At 41.5% G+C, this 18,422-nt stretch overlaps 1 protein-coding gene across 5 annotated transcripts in view; it reads left to right on the top strand.

Annotated features, from left to right (window-relative positions):
* The window catches only part of IMMP2L (inner mitochondrial membrane peptidase subunit 2), an 852,317-nt gene that overhangs the window by 583,174 nt on the left and 250,721 nt on the right, over positions 1–18,422 (top strand). The window contains exon 5 of one of the 5 annotated variants that reach the window (XR_012156795.1): positions 4,505–4,523. The exons of the other annotated variants lie outside the window; for them this stretch is intronic. The gene's annotated coding sequence lies outside the window, so the exon portion shown is untranslated. Of the gene's footprint in view, positions 1–4,504; positions 4,524–18,422 lie in introns of those variants that run through there. 5 annotated transcript variants of the gene reach the window in all.

Here is an 18,422-nt window from a genome sequence, read left to right as displayed (position 1 = left end):
GAGTAGTTGTAATCTGTCAGCACTGGATGCATTTTAGAGTCCAAACAACAGAGATGAAAAATTTTCAAGTCAGCTATCTTTATTTCCTTCTTTCAGAATTCAAGCTGACTGGAGGACCTTTCTTGAATATAGCACCTTCATGGGTGTGTGAGGGCTATTAACCCAGTCTTTGTATTGTGATGTTCTACACTGGCCCATTTAGTTTTGATAGTCCTTCTTGTTGGGCAGGAGAACTACTCCTGCCTGGGTTCACAAGTTCAGAGCAGGCATTTTTACAGTTATAAAGCAAAACTTACCTGTTACGGTAGAGCAGATGTCTCCAAACTGTGAGGTGCACCCCCCTAGTGGGGCACAGAGGAAACATTGGGGGAGCACAGTGGGGCCCAGGCCTGCTCCCATGGGGGTGGGGAGGGAGCACCATTCAGTCCCTCCCCGCCTCCAGCTCTGCTCTGGTCCTGTTTGCAGTCAGGTCCCGGCTCCTAGCCCCAAGACTGGCCTTATACCCAGCCTTGGCGCGGCTCTGCTTCCAGCCTGGGGCCGAGGCTAGCGGTGGGGGCAGGACCGGTAGCAGAGCCACACCTGGCTGCAGGCCTGGCTGCCAGCCCCCACTGCAGCTCAACTGCAGTTTCGGTCCTGCGCCCCGCCTCAGCCCCTGACTGTGGTTCTGTCCCTGCTCCTGGCCCCAGAACCACCCCCAGCCTCGGCCGAGCCTCGGCCCCCTTACCCCTGTCCGCATCCCCTCTTGAGCCGCATCCCGGCTCCCAGCCCTGGCTGAGGGGTGCGGTAAGGGGGGGCATAGACAAGGGTAAGGGAGGGCATGACCCTCAAAATTTTGGGGGCCACTGCCTTAGAGCATGGGATACAGACATTACCAGTAAGATTAATGCATGTGTAACCCGTGTGCCTAGTAGGGAGATATCTCTTTAAGAGATCGATTGGGGGTGGGTAGGAATAAATGATGTCGGGATCATTGTTGCTAGGCAGATGCACAGTTAGCTGTCCACACTCAGAAGTTTCTGGAAGGTGGTGTGCTAGTTTTGGGCGTGGTCATCAGGTTCCCTGTTGGTGGACTCAGACTCCATGAAGGCAGCTGCTTTGCCAAAGGCCTCCTGACATGCCTGGCTTGGGAGAAGCTGAGCCCCAAGAGCAGAAAGCCAGGCTGTTTTCTCTAATTCTGAAGCATTTGGCAGCCAGTTAGTGATATGGTTAACCCTCCAAGCAGGAAGCCCTGACTGTTAATTATAGAAAGGGGAACCTGGAATTGAAAAATATTTTTTATAGTTTAATTCTGTACTTTGGATGCTGTTGGATGTTAGCCAAACTGTTATAAATTGTCTCAACTAGTGTGATGCACCAGCTTTTTTTTACTGAAATGTGATAATGGGGAAAGAGTAATTTATTTTCCTAGCCTCAACTTTGTGTTTTCTTGTAACAGTTTATATATAGATATAGATATAGACATATATAGATATAGATATATAATTAATGGAGTGGTTGGTTAATTGGCTAGCTGACTAGCTAACTGAGAGATTTTTATGTTTCTTTATCATAAGATTTTATAACGTTGATACTTAAGAATTAAGTTAATTTCTTTTATTCCTTTGGATTTGATTGTGGGGAAGCTGACCCTGTGCAACCCTTGCTGGAAATCTGCGGTGGCTGAATTCTGGGTCTCCAGGTGCTTTTCTGTGGGAGCTGGGTTTTTTAGGCACTGGAGAGAGGCAGTGAAGTAAACTCTAGTTTATACATGCAGCAACTTACAACATTTTATAGAGACTAAACACATCCTTACAAGTCTAATATCTGTCTTGAACAATACTAAAATCCAGGTGACCTGATCTGGTTTCCAGCTATGAATTTAGCAGAGCTCAGCTGATGCCTACCGACTTGGCAACAGCTGACATCTGATCTACCAGAATCAAAATCACAAACCTATATTCTGGGTCAGTGAGCAACAAGGCTTCTTTCTAGCTGTTAGAAAGGTCACAAGTGAGAAAAGCCTGAACCCAAATCTTGAGTCTGAACACCCTTGAACTTTGGGGAAGCTCAGATCCAGATCTGAATCCAAAGTTTTCTGCTTGCCCTGAGGCAAAACCCCAGATCTAAGTACTCAAACTTTAACAAAATCCAGATGCAGTCTTGGGGTATGTCTACACTTGGAGCTGGAGGTATAATTCCCAGCTCAAGGCAACCTACCTACACTAGCTGTGACTGAGCTAGCATGCTGTAAGGAGTAGAGCCACATTGGTGTGAAGAACTAGCTGCCCCAAGTACAATTTTGTCTGAGATTCTAGGCGTGTCTCTGGGCAGCTAGACTCTCCCACTGCTCTTGCCACTACGGCTACACTTTACCTTTAGCATACTAGCTCAATCAGAGCTAATGTGGGTATGTCTCCTCAACCTGCAAGTTACATCTGCAGCTCAAAGTGTAGACATACTCTTTGTGGCTTATCTCTGCTCGGAAGGTGAACCCTCTTTTATGCCTATGAAGTTGTTTAAATGGTCTCATTTTACTCTGTGATTAAGCCAGTAAAATAGCTGTAAAGCCACTGGGAAATCTTTCTCTTTTTTATAAATATCTACTTTTTATTCTTACCCCAAAATTCTCCAACCAATTAAGATACTGCAGTGATTTGATATGAATAGTCAGTTGCATGTTTCTGGTAACTGTGTTGCATTAGGATATCAAATTTGTTCTCTCAGAGCACTCTTACCTTTTGCCTGGCCTTACTGGTTTACTGCTAACACACACGTGGGGTTCTTTTGGTGTGACATGTCACTTCAAACCCTAATAATAAAAAGCAAACCAATGACAACTGAAACAGGCACTTTATGTAATTGGCTTTGTACAATACAATCATTTCACAACACGATAATGCGGATAGTAACAGTTGTCACCAATGGAGTTTCTTTTGTTTGCTAGCACATTGCATTCAGAGTAGTTCATTGTGGCATGGAGACATCTGCACAATAAAAATAAATTGATCACAGGATGGATGGGTTCTTGTTGCAGAAAATAGCATTCCATCCAGCAAGTAGAAAGATGAAGCTCTGCTACCCTTCCTTGTTTGAATGAGTCTCTTTTCTGAACCATCTGAGGGGAAAATGGGAAAGCGATGTCAGTGCTCAGGAAGGGATGAGGCTAATTCTGTTTAAATAAAGAGAGGAAGGGAAGTGAGGTGTACTTAAAAGGCACGAGAATTATATGAAAGCAAGGCCTGTGAAGTCTAATTCTGCTATCAACTGATTCTGCTGCCAATCGTCAAGTTATAAGGAGGCCATCAGCCAATAGACAAACCTATGTCTGTAGGAATTGGTTAATAGTTTGTTTAGGAAAGGCTGTGCTTTCTTTGCTCAGTGTGTTTTGTTCAGTCACTGCAAACTGAGAAATAAATTAAATTAACATGCTAAACATCAAAATGTTATTCTAGTCCCTCCTTCAAGTGGGCCACACAGTCTTCACCATGGTGAAAACGTTTTTCTTTTATAATAACTTTAATTTCCAGGCAACCATATGCAAGAATATTGGGGCACTTTAACTTATAATTAAAATAAATTTTACAAATGATAGTTCTATTTGACCTTAGTAAGAACACAGGAATTACAATCCTATATCTGTAGACTGGTCTCTGAAAGCATCCAGTACTAGATGCCTTTCAAGGCAGTGTTTCTTAGCTAGTGGGTTGTGACCCTCAAGGGAGGTTTATGGAAGGCAATCAGGAGGTCATGAGATTTTGAGAATTTACTATAATGCTAAAGCAAAGAAAATACTCTAATACTCAACTATGAAAGTATTCTCCCCATGCTTTTTTAAAAAAAAGATTTGCATTCTTCTGAGTGAGTTTCTAAGTTTCACTTGGTCCAGCATTCAGGTTGTTTTGGGGTTATTTTGCCAACACTTGGCCAGTCTATAAGATTACCTGTTTTTTGTTCAAAGAGCTTTTTAAAAAATCTAAAAGAATTAAACATTTTATTATGGTCATTTAGTTAAAAGTGACAGTTAAGAGGAGCATAAACTGTTTACCATTTTATGAAATTGTAGAAGTTGGCTTGTAAGTTCAGGCATTAAGTCTGGGAAGAACCATATGACTATGAAGATGATGGATATACAATTTGAGGAACTTTGATTTGAGTTTCCATTTTACATTACAGCTGTAAATGATTCTTTCATCTGCTCCTGTATTCCATGTATACAATAAATAAGTGAGATCATTCTTAGTGTTCTCCACATGGAAATAAAACATGGTGCATGTGGACAAATGCCACATGGGTGATTTTTTTGGAGTTTCTAGTGGGTGATAAATGGGCACAGGATTTTCAAAAATGGTAGCTGGAAACATTTTGGGTGCATTATTTTATGATATAGTTTTCAGTTAAACTATCTGTGCGATAGATCTTTGACATATGCATTATTTTGTGCACATAGAAAATTATGCCCCTACTGGGTGCATGCACCTGGTGCTCTAAAAAATAGTAATTGTTATCTTAGATGTTTACTATACAGCTTCTCCCAGAAGATCCCGAAGTGCATTACAAACTACAGGAATCCCATCACCACTTGAGTCATCTCTGCAACAGAGGGTGCTACCAGGCAGACTGCAATATCCACTCACAAATATTTATATTTAATTAACCAAGAAAATTATCTGTAATTTTATCTATTTTATCTATTTTTCTTGTTAGTACCATTAGCTGCTGTGTTTCTGTTTCCTTGAGTTTCCTTTTTGTTTGTTTGTTTGTTTTTTTTGGTGGGGAAAAATAATCTAGATATCTAAATGTGAGAGGGTAGGCTAAAATATTTGTGGGTTACGTATGAGACCTATAAACCTCCTAGAGAGAATAGCAGAAGATATCCTGATGTTTCTGTAGAATCTTCAAAGATCTGTTTGGATCTGCTCAAATGACCAAAGTCTCTTAGGGCAGTTTTTGTGCAGAGCTCCCACTGATGTCACTGAGAGTTCTGGACACAAAACAAGTGAAGAATATTGCAATTAGTATCAAATACAGCCAAAGGCTGCATGACCTTCTGACACAGAAGGTCAGTTTCTGGCTAAAAATACCATATAAAAAAGTACTTCTTAGTGTATTTCTCATTGGTGTTCTTTGCTGGGCAATCATATGCAGGTCATAGTCCATACTATTAGAGTCATGTCATTCATAGTAGCCCATCTGTGGTTAGTTCAGACTCACTTGATCAGTAGAATGGGCAGCCAAAGCTCATTTTATACTTTTTACCAAATGCTGCTAGTTAGACTAAAAGCTGTTATTTACAGAAAAAAAAAGTAGGTTAACTTCTTTTTATTGAAACAGCTTTTAGATGCTGGCATGTTCAAATATCTCCACCCCTGTCTGTGTATTGCTTATTACAATATTCCAAAGCTTTGCACATGGTAGTTTGCCTATTGATATAAATGTATAATAACATTCACAATTACTGTTCTAAAAATGTTTGGCCACTTTGCAGGGGATTTACATTTTCTATTCTATTATTACAATATCATGTTGTCAAGGCTATAAATATGGTCTCATTATCTCCAGCTCCTTTTAGAACTGTTATAACTCCTTAGCATTGCATACAAGGTTTAAGTGAATAGAACATTATATAACTTCAGAAATACCAGGTTTTCGGTTTTGTTTTTGTGTGTGTTTTGCATGTAAACCATATATATAGCTTTTTATGATGTCTTCATACATGATTGTACTTCTATAGCAATAAAAAGGCTGACTTTAAGAAATACAATTTGCCATTACTTTTGTCTTTACCTTTTGATAGCTGGAAAATAATTTGCTTTCATTTTCCTAAGACATAAACACTGAAAAAGCATCTATTGTGTACACCAAACTCTTTTTATAAGAATCATTATAACAAGGGTAAAACTCCTATTGACCTCAAAAGAGCTGTTCTTAATGAGTTTTTCAATGGATTTACATTGACATAATGGCACTACTCTTAAAACAATTTATTTTTTATTTTTTCTGGCAGTCTGAGCATCTTATTTTGTGTGACATCCTGGAATTCTAGTAATGAGAGTTGCAAAGGAGCAGCTGGTTATCTTTTCCATCTCCCAGCCAATGTAGCAGTATTCCCTACAGTATGCTTTCAGGCTAAAATCCTAGCCCCATGGAAGTCAATAGAAGTTTTGTCATTGACTTCCATGAGGTCAGGATTTTGCCTTCGGTATTTTGTCCAGTTTAATTTTATATGGCTTGGGCAATAGGGCTCCCACTTTCATGGGAGTCTATTCCATGAGCAAGTGGAGTTTGCGGTTACAAAACTGTACTTGATACCCAATTACACCATTGTAAAATGTGTCTTGCTCCTTAGTGCGTATACTTTTCAAATACTTAAAGAAGGCTTTCATGTCCCTTTTCAGGGTCTGATCCTGCATTCTGCTCAGTGCAATCCCCTGTTTGCGGTGCAGGACCCCTTTCTTCTGTGGAAGTAAGATTAGAATGCTGAACACCTCAGAAGATCAGACCTATAGTCTTCATTTTACCAAGTAGCACACATTTGTATTAGTCTTTCCTTTACTCCATGATTGGAACTCTATTTGCTTTTTGTTGTCTTCCTTGGATTCTCTCCCCTAGGGATAGTTACAACTGGAGTAAGTCCCCTCTCTGGACGCTGTGGGTGTAAACTAAAAGGTAGTTTCCCTAAATGTAGTCCTCTTTAACAGGGCTAAGTTAACGGGAACTATACAGGGGAATTACAACGCAACATATTAGTGCACACTGCAGTTCACACCCCCATGGTCCAGACTGCTGGGCTGCGTAGACTCATTAGTGCCCAAGTTCTTTTTGAAAATTGGACATAGGTTCCTAAATCACTGAGGCACTTCTGAGAAATCTATCATACACACACATTTGCTACCAATTATTTGTTCAATAATTTGTGGGGATGTTTACACTAAGAACCTTCTTGAAACCTTGTAGAAAAGAATGGATGTTTGGAAACTATTCATTTTGGTTGTACTAAACCACTATGGATGGCTTAGGATAACACCTCTCTGTTGGAAGCTGGACACTTTGAATCCAAGCAGAAACTAAGTCCATGCTCTGGAAGCATGAAAACACAGAAATGTACATTTTCAGTGTATAAAATACTTTAAAAATAAGTATAGCTAGCTTACAGTTATTACATAAAAAACTCATATTAGAGTTCAGAAATTTTCTATGAGTATTTTATTATTGTTCCTTTCCAGAGGCTTTGATTGTGTACTCTGCAACCTTTTGTAACAGAACTAAGTCATTCTGTTTCTGTTATAGCATAAAGTGTTTTGGGAGTTATGTTAAAAATAGTTTAGTTCACACATAAAAGCCTAAGCAACAGGATAATATAACAGTCAGTCAATAGTTTACTTTAGCATAACAAGCATAAGAAGTCCAGATGCCCTGGTCTCCGATTAGCTTGCTTAATATTAGTTTGGCTTAGAATTCAGCAGGTAAGTAATTCTAAGTGCACTCTCTAAAGCAAAGGTTGAGGTGATGAAATTTTTCAACACTTTAGGAAAAGGTGGAAGTGAGGTGAAATGGCAAGGGTAAAACAGCAGATAATTAATTGAGTCTCTTTGTTAACAGAGAGGAGGTCAAGTACACATAACCACCGCAGTTACACAGTTTGCATTCTAAACAGCTGAGTCATTTAATTTCAGAGTGATTAGACTGGAGGGCTGGGAACTAATTAAAATGAGATTTTAATTCAGAAGAGTAGTTATATTTTCAAGTTAATATAGTACTTCCAGGTTTTCAGATTGACTAGTCACATTGTTTTGCAGTCTACCCATTAATTTTATTGCACTGAAGTGTTTTAATTAGAGCTTTCAATTTTCTTTTTTGTTTTTCTTATTACTGCACTTGAGCCAGTTGGCTGAAATCTGAAAATGAGAGCTCATCTTCAATTGAGCCTGCGTTTGACTTTGCCTTTCAGATTTTCAGAACTACATATAGGATACACAATTTTGATTGCTAGGTCCACTTTTTTTAAAAAGGGGGGGAAAATACCAAGATGGCTTTGCTCGATTCATGATAGAAAATATCCATTTTGTTTCCATACAAGATAGTTGCTGCACTTCTTTTGTGGAGTTGGCTACTGGTAAAGACCCAATCTGGAAAGACCTTCCACCACCAGTCAGAGGTGACAAAAATCTTCCATCTGGGCCATCTCAGCTACTGGTGAGACTGCAGCTATGTAACAAGTCAAGGATATACCAAAGATCTCTGAATCAGTCGTAGAGTACCCCAAGCCTCTCATTCTTCCTCTTCTATCCCACACTTTGGGAACCATTTGTCCCAGATTTGTTAACACATGGCAAACCATTCCTTCAGACTGCTGTGATTTAGGAATAATCATACTGAGGCACTCTCTTCAGTTTCAGAAATCCCTCTCGCAGGAAACTGCTACATCTATCTGTCTGAGGTACTTAGGTGGCCCCATCACCGCAGTGTTTGAGCTCCTCACAATCTTGAGTGTATTTATTCTTCCAACAGCTCATATTACAGATGGAAAACGTAGGCACAGAGATTAGTGACTTTCCCAAGATCATGTAGGCCAGTGGTTCTCAAAGCCAGTCTGCTGCTTTTTCAGGAAAAGCCCCTGGCATGCCGGACTGGTTTGTTTACCTGCTGCGTCTGCAGGTTTGGCTGATCGCGGCTCCCACTGGCTGCAGTTCACCGCTCCAGGCCAATGGGGGCTGCGGGAAGCAGCGCGGGCCAAGGGACATGCTGGCTGCCCTCCCTGTAGCCCCCATTGGCCTGGAGCGGCGAACCGCAGCCAGTGGGAGCCACGATTGGCCAAACCTGCAGACGTGACACGTAAACAAACCGGTCGGGCATGCCAGGGGCTTTCCCTGAACAAGCGGCGGACCGGCTTTGAGAACCACTGATGTAGGCAGTGTGTAATGGAGCAGGGAATTACACCCTAACTACTGGAACATCCTTCCTCTTTGCAAGTAAAGGTCTTGGCTCTTTTGAAAATGGGAGTCATATAGGCAGTGGTAGAGTTTACCTCAGGGAAAGTCTTTTATGCCCAAAATGAATAGTTGCTTGCACCCTATTCTGGACCTCCACTAATTTAACAAATACTGAAGGAAAATCAAACTTCACAGGGTTTTCCCTGTGGAGCTTATTCTGCATTCTCAACCTTCAGGACTGGTTTTGGGCCTTCCTCTTTTGAAAAGCTTATTTCCATGTCTCATTAAGGCAAAAGCACAGGAAATACTTCAGGTTCATTATGGGCAAGTGGAAGACAGTATCCTGTCAGTCTTGTGGGTATTAACCAAGTACTTGGCAGTTGTAAAATCAAAATCCATAATCTGTATCTGGATGATTGGCTCAAAAGAATTCATTCTCAAAATGGAGTAGCTCACCGCGGCAGGACACTTAATAAACAAAAATATACACATTGATCCAACTCTCAGGTTTTTCTAACCTTTGTGGAGGCTTCCTAGATCAGGGGTCTTAAACATGTGGCTGGCCCGCGGAGTTATTTCCTGTGGCCTGCCATAGGCGCCAAACCCACGGGCAGCCAATCCTCTCTCCTGCCCTACCCCCCATCCCGGGGCACTGCGTCCTTGCTCCTCCGCCTACCTCCCAGCACTTTGGAATGGGGACAGGGAAGGGGAGGGAAGAGGTGGGCAGGAGCGGGGCCTCATGGAAGGGGTGGAGTGGGTGTGGGTCTGGGGCAGAGGGGGGGCTTTTGTATCATTGTATGAAAAGGTTTCAGTGATGCGGCCCTCAGGCCAATGTGCTAGGCCTCATGTGGCCCTCGTGATGATCTGAGTTTAAGATCCTGCTCCCAGATTAAACAAGGGCCCTAGTTTGCACCCAGATTGGGTGCTGAGATCTCATCCAGGCACTGGACCTAGAAAAATTCAGACTAGAAGTCCCAATGAGATTTAATTTGCAAGTATTAGGCCTAATGTTGTCCAGCACCTTTGTTGCCTGCTTTACAAGATTATAGATCAACCTTTGCTAATGTGGGTGAGTCTGCATATAGACTGTATGTGCCAGTATTTCCCCACAGCGGTACAAAGACTCTTTATGGTGGAGGACACTGCCAGAAAATGTCTTGAAGGGGATGCCTTTCTCTGAGCCCATTCCTCAGATAAGGGTAGACATGGATGTCTATTTCTTCATTAACCTGTGCTCTTCATCGCTCACACTTTCATGAGCATGGCATATACACCTCTACCCCGATATAATGCTGTCCTCAGGAGCCAAAAAATCTTACCACATTATAGGTGAAACCGCGTTATATCGAACTTGTTTTGATCCACCGAAGCGTGCAGCCCCGCCCCCCGGAACACTGCTTTACCACGTTATATCCGAATTTGTGTTATATTGGGTCAGAGGTGTATATGCAAATTTTCCAAATAAAAATTCTACAGTCTAGGTTAGGGAACATAGTTAGAATCTTTAATTGTTCATGTTCTTTGGAAGCTTCAGCAGTCAACGCTTCACAGTATTTGGAGCAGTGTGACCCTTTCTGCGTTGCACCTGGCAGATATTAAAAAACACCAGGGCTGATTCCTCATCCCATTTCACAAAGGAAGTCACTTATAGTTAGTATCCTACCAAAGGGGTGCTATTTGTCACAAAGGAGGAGAAAACGGGATTATTTATCAATAGCAACTCTTGTTTTCCCAATGAATTATGTCCAAAGAGAGATACTGACCTTCTCCCTCCCACTCTGTTTCAATACCCAAATCTAAACAGGACTTCTGGAAATAGAGGGGAACTAAGGGATTGCTAGAGAGTGGAGTGCATGTACATCAGGAGTCTGTAGAGGTTGAGGAATTGTATGCATCTCTTAACTGCCAATTGCTGCTTTAAAAGATTTCATGGCTATTTGGCTAGGCACACGACTCCTACAGTGGAGTTTTGTACAGGCAATTAATTTGGATGGTTATTATTTATTATGATTTGTATTACAGTAGCACTTAGAATCTCAAGTCATAGGGACCCATTGTTCTAGTTGCTGTACAAATGTAAAAAAACAAAACAAAATACCCAGTACCTGTCCCATAAGGCTAGCTTGTGATCTAGGATTATTGCAAGATTTTGCTTTTCAAGCGAGAGGCTTGAATATGAAATGCTAACATAGTTCAGAACATTGAATCGTGGAATTAAAATCAAGAATTACTGTATGCCATTACAAAAATAGTTTTTCTGGTATTAATTTTATTACTGCAAACATATTTTCCACTGGAGATACAGTGCTAATCAAGCATTGCTGAAGCTTACACTCAGTCAACTGGCACAACTCCAGCCTTAAAGTGTAATGAGACTAAGTTTCCAAGATGGATGAAAAATAGTGGATATTCAGCATATGATTCATTTAATCAGCTTTCATTACAATTGAAGTCTGCTTCTTCAAGTTTAGCCTACAAGGAATCCAAGACCAATTGAAGAATGTTTTGAGTTGCTCTTACTTTCTGTTCATAGTGCCAATATTATGGATGGTTACTTGGCAGACTTTTTATTAGGAAAATTTGCATATATGTCACGCTTATGAAAGGGTGAGAGAAAAGGTGCACAGGTTAAGCCAGAAATTGAGCCAAATGCTGTCATCCCCGTTACCCCTGCTCTGTAGGCAAGAATGGCATAAAACACTACAAAATTGCAACAGTAATGATGCAGTTCAGGGTATCAAGGAATATACCTCTGGTGTGCCTCTTTCTTCAGCAATGCAGGGGCAGGGAAGAGAAAAGGGTAGGGGAGTAGTCAGTGGATCAACCATATCCCATATCCATAGAGCTGAAACCCCTGCTAGGGAATGTGAAAGGGATCTGGCTGTAACTGCAGAATGTAGTTGTGGCAGTGGAATGCTGGCAGTGCTGCTGTGTACCAAGGGGAATTTTCCTCCACCCCACCTTCATTCTCTCTGCAATCTTTGGGTTGGTCAGGGAAGGACCTCTTTTGCCCTGCAATGCCATCAAGTGCTATAAAGGCTTTCCTACATACCGTTGTCAATGCACTTCATTTCTGATTTGCAACACCCCCGCTGTTGACTAGTATAACTGTAGCACCCCTCCTGAGCAAAATTTGTCAATCATAGCAAGATGTGTGATGTATTTTAGTTTTTTTTTTTAAGGTTAATTTTCTAACTGTGCGTTTAGTGCTAATGTGAAGTGGATGCATTCACTTTAGTCACGCTAGAGGCCAGGTGCAGCATGGGCACTCCCTCAGTCCTGAGCTGGAGAAATCACTTCTAAGGGTGGGAAGGCAATGTGTTTTGCATGATCTTTCAATTCTTGACCCCTCTGTTGAGAGTGCCAACAAGATGGGAACTAAGGATGATCTGATGATGGCTTTGTGATGTGGTCACAAACTTCCTATGAACAGATCTGGAGCGACTGTTTACTGTTTTTGTGGTGTCCACTAATGAGGACACTACGATTTGAACTAGGTTGTCTTGGCACTTCCTATTTCACAGGGGTGTTGTAGGGATAAATACATGAAACTGTGAGATGCTCAAATACTATGGTAACAGGGGCCGTATAAGTACACAAGATATGTGAGAAAATGTGTTGCATTAATCATTCTTTCACCTAGCTCCCCTACTTTTTTAAATCTGCGTCATGTTACATGATTATTCATTTCACATCCAAGCTTTTACCATGATACAAGTTACATTTTCTTCAGAAAATAGATGGTTTTCCTATAATGATGGCCAGAAAAAGAGGACAACACTAAATGGGGTATTTCTCAAAAGAACATATTAGAAAATACATAGTAAAAATAGGGTCCAATTCTGAAGCAGTTCTTTGAGCTCTTAAATAGGTGTTCCATGCACCACATGGCTCATAGCAAATATCATAATAGATTTATTATCAGGCAGGCCAAACACAGTACCTGTACACTGATGCTATTAGAATGGTCACTCTCCTGTGGCATCACCACTAGAATTTAAAGATGTAGTGGAAACTTCTTGGGAGAGGAACAGTGGGGTAAATCATGCTCAAAATATTCTTAAAAGCATAGTGTCCTCTATGAAAGATGCTTTAAGTGTTCTGTCTGTTTTGATTTTCTTTGTGTAAATAATAGTCAGTTAAGTCACTGGCTGGCATAAATCCCATCTGGTATAATCTGAAAATAAACCGTGCTGTTTAAACATTCTCAAAGTATACAAGAGCAAAGCCACATGCAGACACATAGGATCTGTAATCTTCAGGCACCTCTCAAAATGAAGTTTAAATATCTCTTCTGGGACCTATTCTATATATGATCAGTTGACATCACAAATCAAAAGAGAGCACAATCCCCGCAAATAAAAGCTTACCAGGGAAATGTAATATATTAAACAAGTACTGCTTATCATCAAATGCAGTCTAGTTCTATTTAAATTGCATTACATGATTCTTGATGGTGGATTAATAGTAAAACTATCCTCTCTTTGTTCCATACATGCACCTATAAACCCTGGGTGCTCTTTGAAGTAGATCTTTATTTTATGATGCAGCAGTAATTTAAATGGGCTCTGCTGGCATTCAAGTCTAATTTCTTTATTCTTTTAGTATCAGATACAGTACTAATGTCTGTTGAAAAACATAATTGCTTTTGGCTTATCCACTGCCTCTGAGCATCAAACATTGTATATGACCATTATCCAGGATCTGTGGGTTATTTTTTATTCTTATAAAAGGCCTCACACTCAGCAGGCTATGATCTTGCATGGTATTTGGAGATATGTGTTCCTATGTCCCTTTAGAGAGTGAAAAATAAAGCAACTGCCTTCTTTCACTTAGCCTCCTGGGACCTTGGGACAGACCGTAATAAGCACTGTCTATGGAAAAGCTTGCCGCAACATCAGTTCCAAGTTCTTATACATAAATTGCTGTAGACAACTATTGGGAAGAAGTTACTAAGATGAATCAAAGAATGAAGGGAATAGTAGAATCTGAAATAATATAAGCAAAAATGCAATGGAAGTTTAATTATAATTGTAAATGAATTTATGAGAATCATTGTTTGAAATTGTGCTAATTGATTTCCACTCAGTGTAAATAGTCTGAATGGGAGGATAAGGCAATTGCCCACCCAACCCCCTGCTGCAGTATAAGCAAAGGCCTAGAGCCTTCAGGTACTCTGCAGCCCTTTAATCTGAGAGCAGACATTCTAGCTGGTTCTGCAGCTGCTCAGATCCTCTTCTGTCTCTTCCTTCTCCTCTACAATTCTCATCCTGTAAATAGCTTCTCTAACACATTCCTCATACTCACCCCCTCTCAGCTTGTTGCCTTCCGGATGAGGTTATCTGCCTGGGAACATAAAGCACTACTGCTCCTTCGCTTGCTCCTCATGCTCTGAAATGGGTGTAGTAGGTTGGGGAGGATTCTTCTGCATCTGTTGCTCTGAAATTCCCTCCTCTTTTCTCCAAGAGAGTCCCAGCATGGGGTGTAAGGGAACATAAGAGCTAGCAAACAGGAGCGGCTAACAGGGGAGTTTTGCGAGGGAGTTTACAGGGGGAATGTGAGGGGGTTAGATACACTTAACAGTCCTTAAACTTCTTTAAACTTAAAGCCACAAACACCCCCCGATTAAAACAAAAAACAAAGAACAACAGAGGAATGAGCTTTAGGAGTTAAAAGATAATTCAGGCAGAAGTCCAGCAACAGAGTGGGGGCTATCCAGTTTATTGCACCCAATGCAGCATGTATGATTACCTGCCCTATAGGCAGGTGGCCTATGTGTGCATTCCATACAAGGAGCTCCTGGCCCTCAGAGACCATGTACGGGCTTTGAAGAACAGAGTGGCTGAACTGGAGGAGCTAAGAGAGACAGGTACATAGATGAGACTTTCCTGGACACAGTAAAATGGTCCCACCCCTAATCTGACAGCCTCTGTGCTGTTGGGGAGGGTGAAAGTCTCACGGAAGGAGAACATCCAACTGGAGCAGAGGGAAAAGATCCCATAGTTGGGACCCTCCTTCCAGATGATGATGTAGTATCCTCTCGCACTGAGGATACCTCTCCGCGTGGAGAGGGAACTCCAGTTGTTAGGAAGAGACAGATATTAGTAATGGGCTATTTGAAAATTAGAAACATAGATAGCTGGGTTTGTGATGACCAGGAGAACCGCATGGTAACTTGTCTTTCTGGTGCAAAGGTTGCGGATCTAGATAGACTTATGTGTAGTCCTGGGAAGGAGCCAGTGGTCGTGGTACATGTAGGTACCAGTGACATAGGGAAGGATAGGAGAGAGGTCCTGGAAACATGTTTTTTTTAAAGGGAAATCATGCCTCACCAATCTACTAGAATTCTTTGAGGGGGACAACAAGCATGTGGGCAAGGGGGATCCAGTGAATATAGTATACTTAGAGTTTCAGAAAGCCTTTGACAAGATTGAACTAAAGTCTTTTAAGCAAAGTAAGCTGTCATGGGATAAGAGAGAAGGACCTCTTATGGATTGGTAACTGGTAAAAGATAGGAAACAAAGGGTAGGAATAAATGATCAGTTTTCAGAATAGTGGTGTCCCCCAAAGGTCTGTACTGGGCCCAGTCCTATTCAACATATTCATAAATGATCTGGAAAAAGGGGTAAACAGTGAAGTGGCAAAAATTGCAGATGATACAAAACTACTCAAGATAGTTAAGTCCTAGGCAGATTGCAAAGAGCTACAAAAGGATCTCTCAAAACTGGGTGACTGGGCAACAAAATGGCAGATGAAATTCAATGTTGATAAATGGAAAGTAATGCACGTTGGAAAACATAACCCCAATTGTACATATAAAATGATGGGGTCTAAATTAGCTGTTACCACTCAAGAAAGAGATGTTAGAGTCATTGTGGATAGTTTTCTGAAAACATCCACTCAATGTGCAGCAGCAGTCAAAAAAGTGAACAGAATGTTGGGAATCATTAAGAAAGGCATAGATAATAAGACAGAAGATATCATATTGTCTCTATATAAATCCATGGTACGCCCATATCTTGAATACTGCATGCATATGTGGTCACCCCATCTCAAAAAAGGTATATTCGAATTGGAAAAGGTTCAGAAAAGGGCAACAAACATGATTGGGGTATGGAACAGCTGCCATATGAGGACAGATTAATAAGACTGGGAGTTTTCAGCTTGGAAAAGAGATGACTAAAGAGGGATATGATAGAGGTTTATAACATCATGACTGGTGTGGAAAAAGTAAATAAGGAAGGGTTATTTACTCCTTCTCATAACACAAGAAGTAGGGGACAGTGTTTGAAATTAATAAGTGACAGATTTAAAACAAAAGGAAGTATTTTTTCACACAACGCACAGTCAACCTGTGGAACTCCTTGCCAGAGGATGTTATGAAAGCCAAGACTATAACAGGGTTAAAAAAATGAGATAAATTCATGGAGGATAGGCCCATCAATGGCTATTAGCCAGGATGGTCAGGGATGATGTCCCTAACCTCTGTTTGCCAGGAGCTGGGAATGGGTGACAGGGGATGGATCACTTGATGATTGCCTGTTTTGTTCATTCCCTCTGGGGCACCTGGCATTGGCCACTGTCAGAGGACAGGATACTGGGCTAGATGGACCTTTGGTCTGACTCAGTATGGCCTTTCGTATCTTCTTATGTTTTTATAAGGAACTCCATTGGAGTGTCTTGACTGAGATATATCCCCATTAAGGAAAAAAGGGGAGAAGGCACTCTTTTTCTTCCCCTGTTTTGAGAATATCCACTCTCATCCAGGAGATAAGAGGAGAAATATCCCATTTTCCTTCCAAAGCCACTGATGATAAGTGCTCCCAAGCCAAAAGGTGAAGTGAGACACCCCACACCAAGGGGAAATGGCCCTGAAAGCAGGAGCTTCCCAGCAAGTGAAGGACTTCTAAGCAGGGGTAATAAGAGTGCCTTGAGAGAGAAACAGTTGTGGGCAATTGGTGGTGTGTGTCATATGGGATGGAGATAGTAGGTGTGTGGTGGAAGTATATGGAGGTACAGATGGTGGGTGTGTCAATGTGTGAAGGTGAAATGAGTGAGAGTGCTGCTGAACTGATCTAGTGAATGGATTTATGGATGTCTGTGGGTGTTTTAGAGTAACAGCCATGTTAGTCTGTATTCGCAAAAAGAAAAGGAGTACTTGTGGCACCTTAGAGACTAATGCTCAAATAAATTGGTTAGTCTCTAAGGTGCCACAAGTACTCCTTTTCTTTTTGTGGGTGTTTTAGTGAGTGAAAGGTTTGGGTAGGTAGTAGAAAAGGAGGCAGACCTCTCAGAAGGCTCATGGGAGCAGAAACCTTGCAAGATACCTTGCACCTGGTTTCCGACCCAGTCCTTCTCCTGTTCTTAGTCCCCACTCCATTCCTGACTTTTTGCATTTCTGTTTCAATAATCCTATTTTGGCTGGCTCATGTGGCTCTGACCCAATATGGCTGATCAACTTCAACTCTGACCTGATCCTATAGTGGGACACTGGTATGAACTTTTCCTTCTAACTGTGATCCTCTAGACTTGGACCATGTTCTTGAGTCCCCCTCCAACCCAGCCCTGGTCTTGACCTGTGCCCCTGAAGTAGGGTCCTGACAAGAGTACCTCATTTAAAGAGGAATTGGGTAGCAGCAAGTTATTCTCAGATTTGGTAACTTTTGGGGCCCACTGCACGGCTCACCTATTTTCCTACAGTTTTCATCAGGAGAGAAACTGGGAGATGGAATGGAATTGGGTCTATGTTAAAATGGTTTTCAGGAGATTTGTTTTTCTAATGGGTCACTGATATGCTTCCTACTATTGCTTCTGCTTTAAAAGTTTTTGTAATATTCCTGGACAGTTTGATAGATACTCAACTTCATAACAAGGGGAAATGTGTGTGTGTGTGAGAGAGAGAGAGAGTTGCAGGCTGTGGCACTGAATCAGGGGAGCTTGAGAGACCAGCTGAGTAAGCACTTAATAACTTGTAAGGACAGTTGCCAAAGAGTTTCTGGAACCTGTTCCCCTTCGTCAGGCTCTGTACAGAGTGTGTACAAAGATGTCCCAGAGAGTGGTGTTGCCATTAGGGTATGGCGGGTGAACACAAAGGGAGAGACTGAAGGACCAAGTAGGAGACGGGAGTTGATGGAGGGTGTTGGTCACAGGCATGCCTGACAGAATGTATGTAAATAAACGTGTGAAGGAGTTGCCTATCTCACAGCTAGAGAAAGAAGAGTGAATAATAATTACAAACTTTGCCAACATTTGCACTAAATAATTGTAAATACTTTGTAAACAATTGGGGGGAGGGATAGCTCAGTGGTTTGAGCATTGGCCTGCTAAACCCAGGATTGTGAGTTCAATCCTTGAGGGGTCCATTTAGGGATCTGGGGCAAAAAAAAATAGGGGACTGTGCCTGCTTTGAGCAGGGGGTTGAACAAGATGATCTCCTGAGGTCCCTTCTAACTCTGATAGTCTATGAGTCTAATGTTTTTTCTCACTTTTTGACCAGATCTGAAGCCAGAGAGT

The sequence above is a fragment of the Lepidochelys kempii genome, chromosome 1, assembly GCF_965140265.1.
Source record: "Lepidochelys kempii isolate rLepKem1 chromosome 1, rLepKem1.hap2, whole genome shotgun sequence".
NCBI lineage: Eukaryota > Metazoa > Chordata > Testudines > Cheloniidae > Lepidochelys > Lepidochelys kempii.
This window is presented reverse-complemented; position numbering and strand designations above follow the sequence as displayed.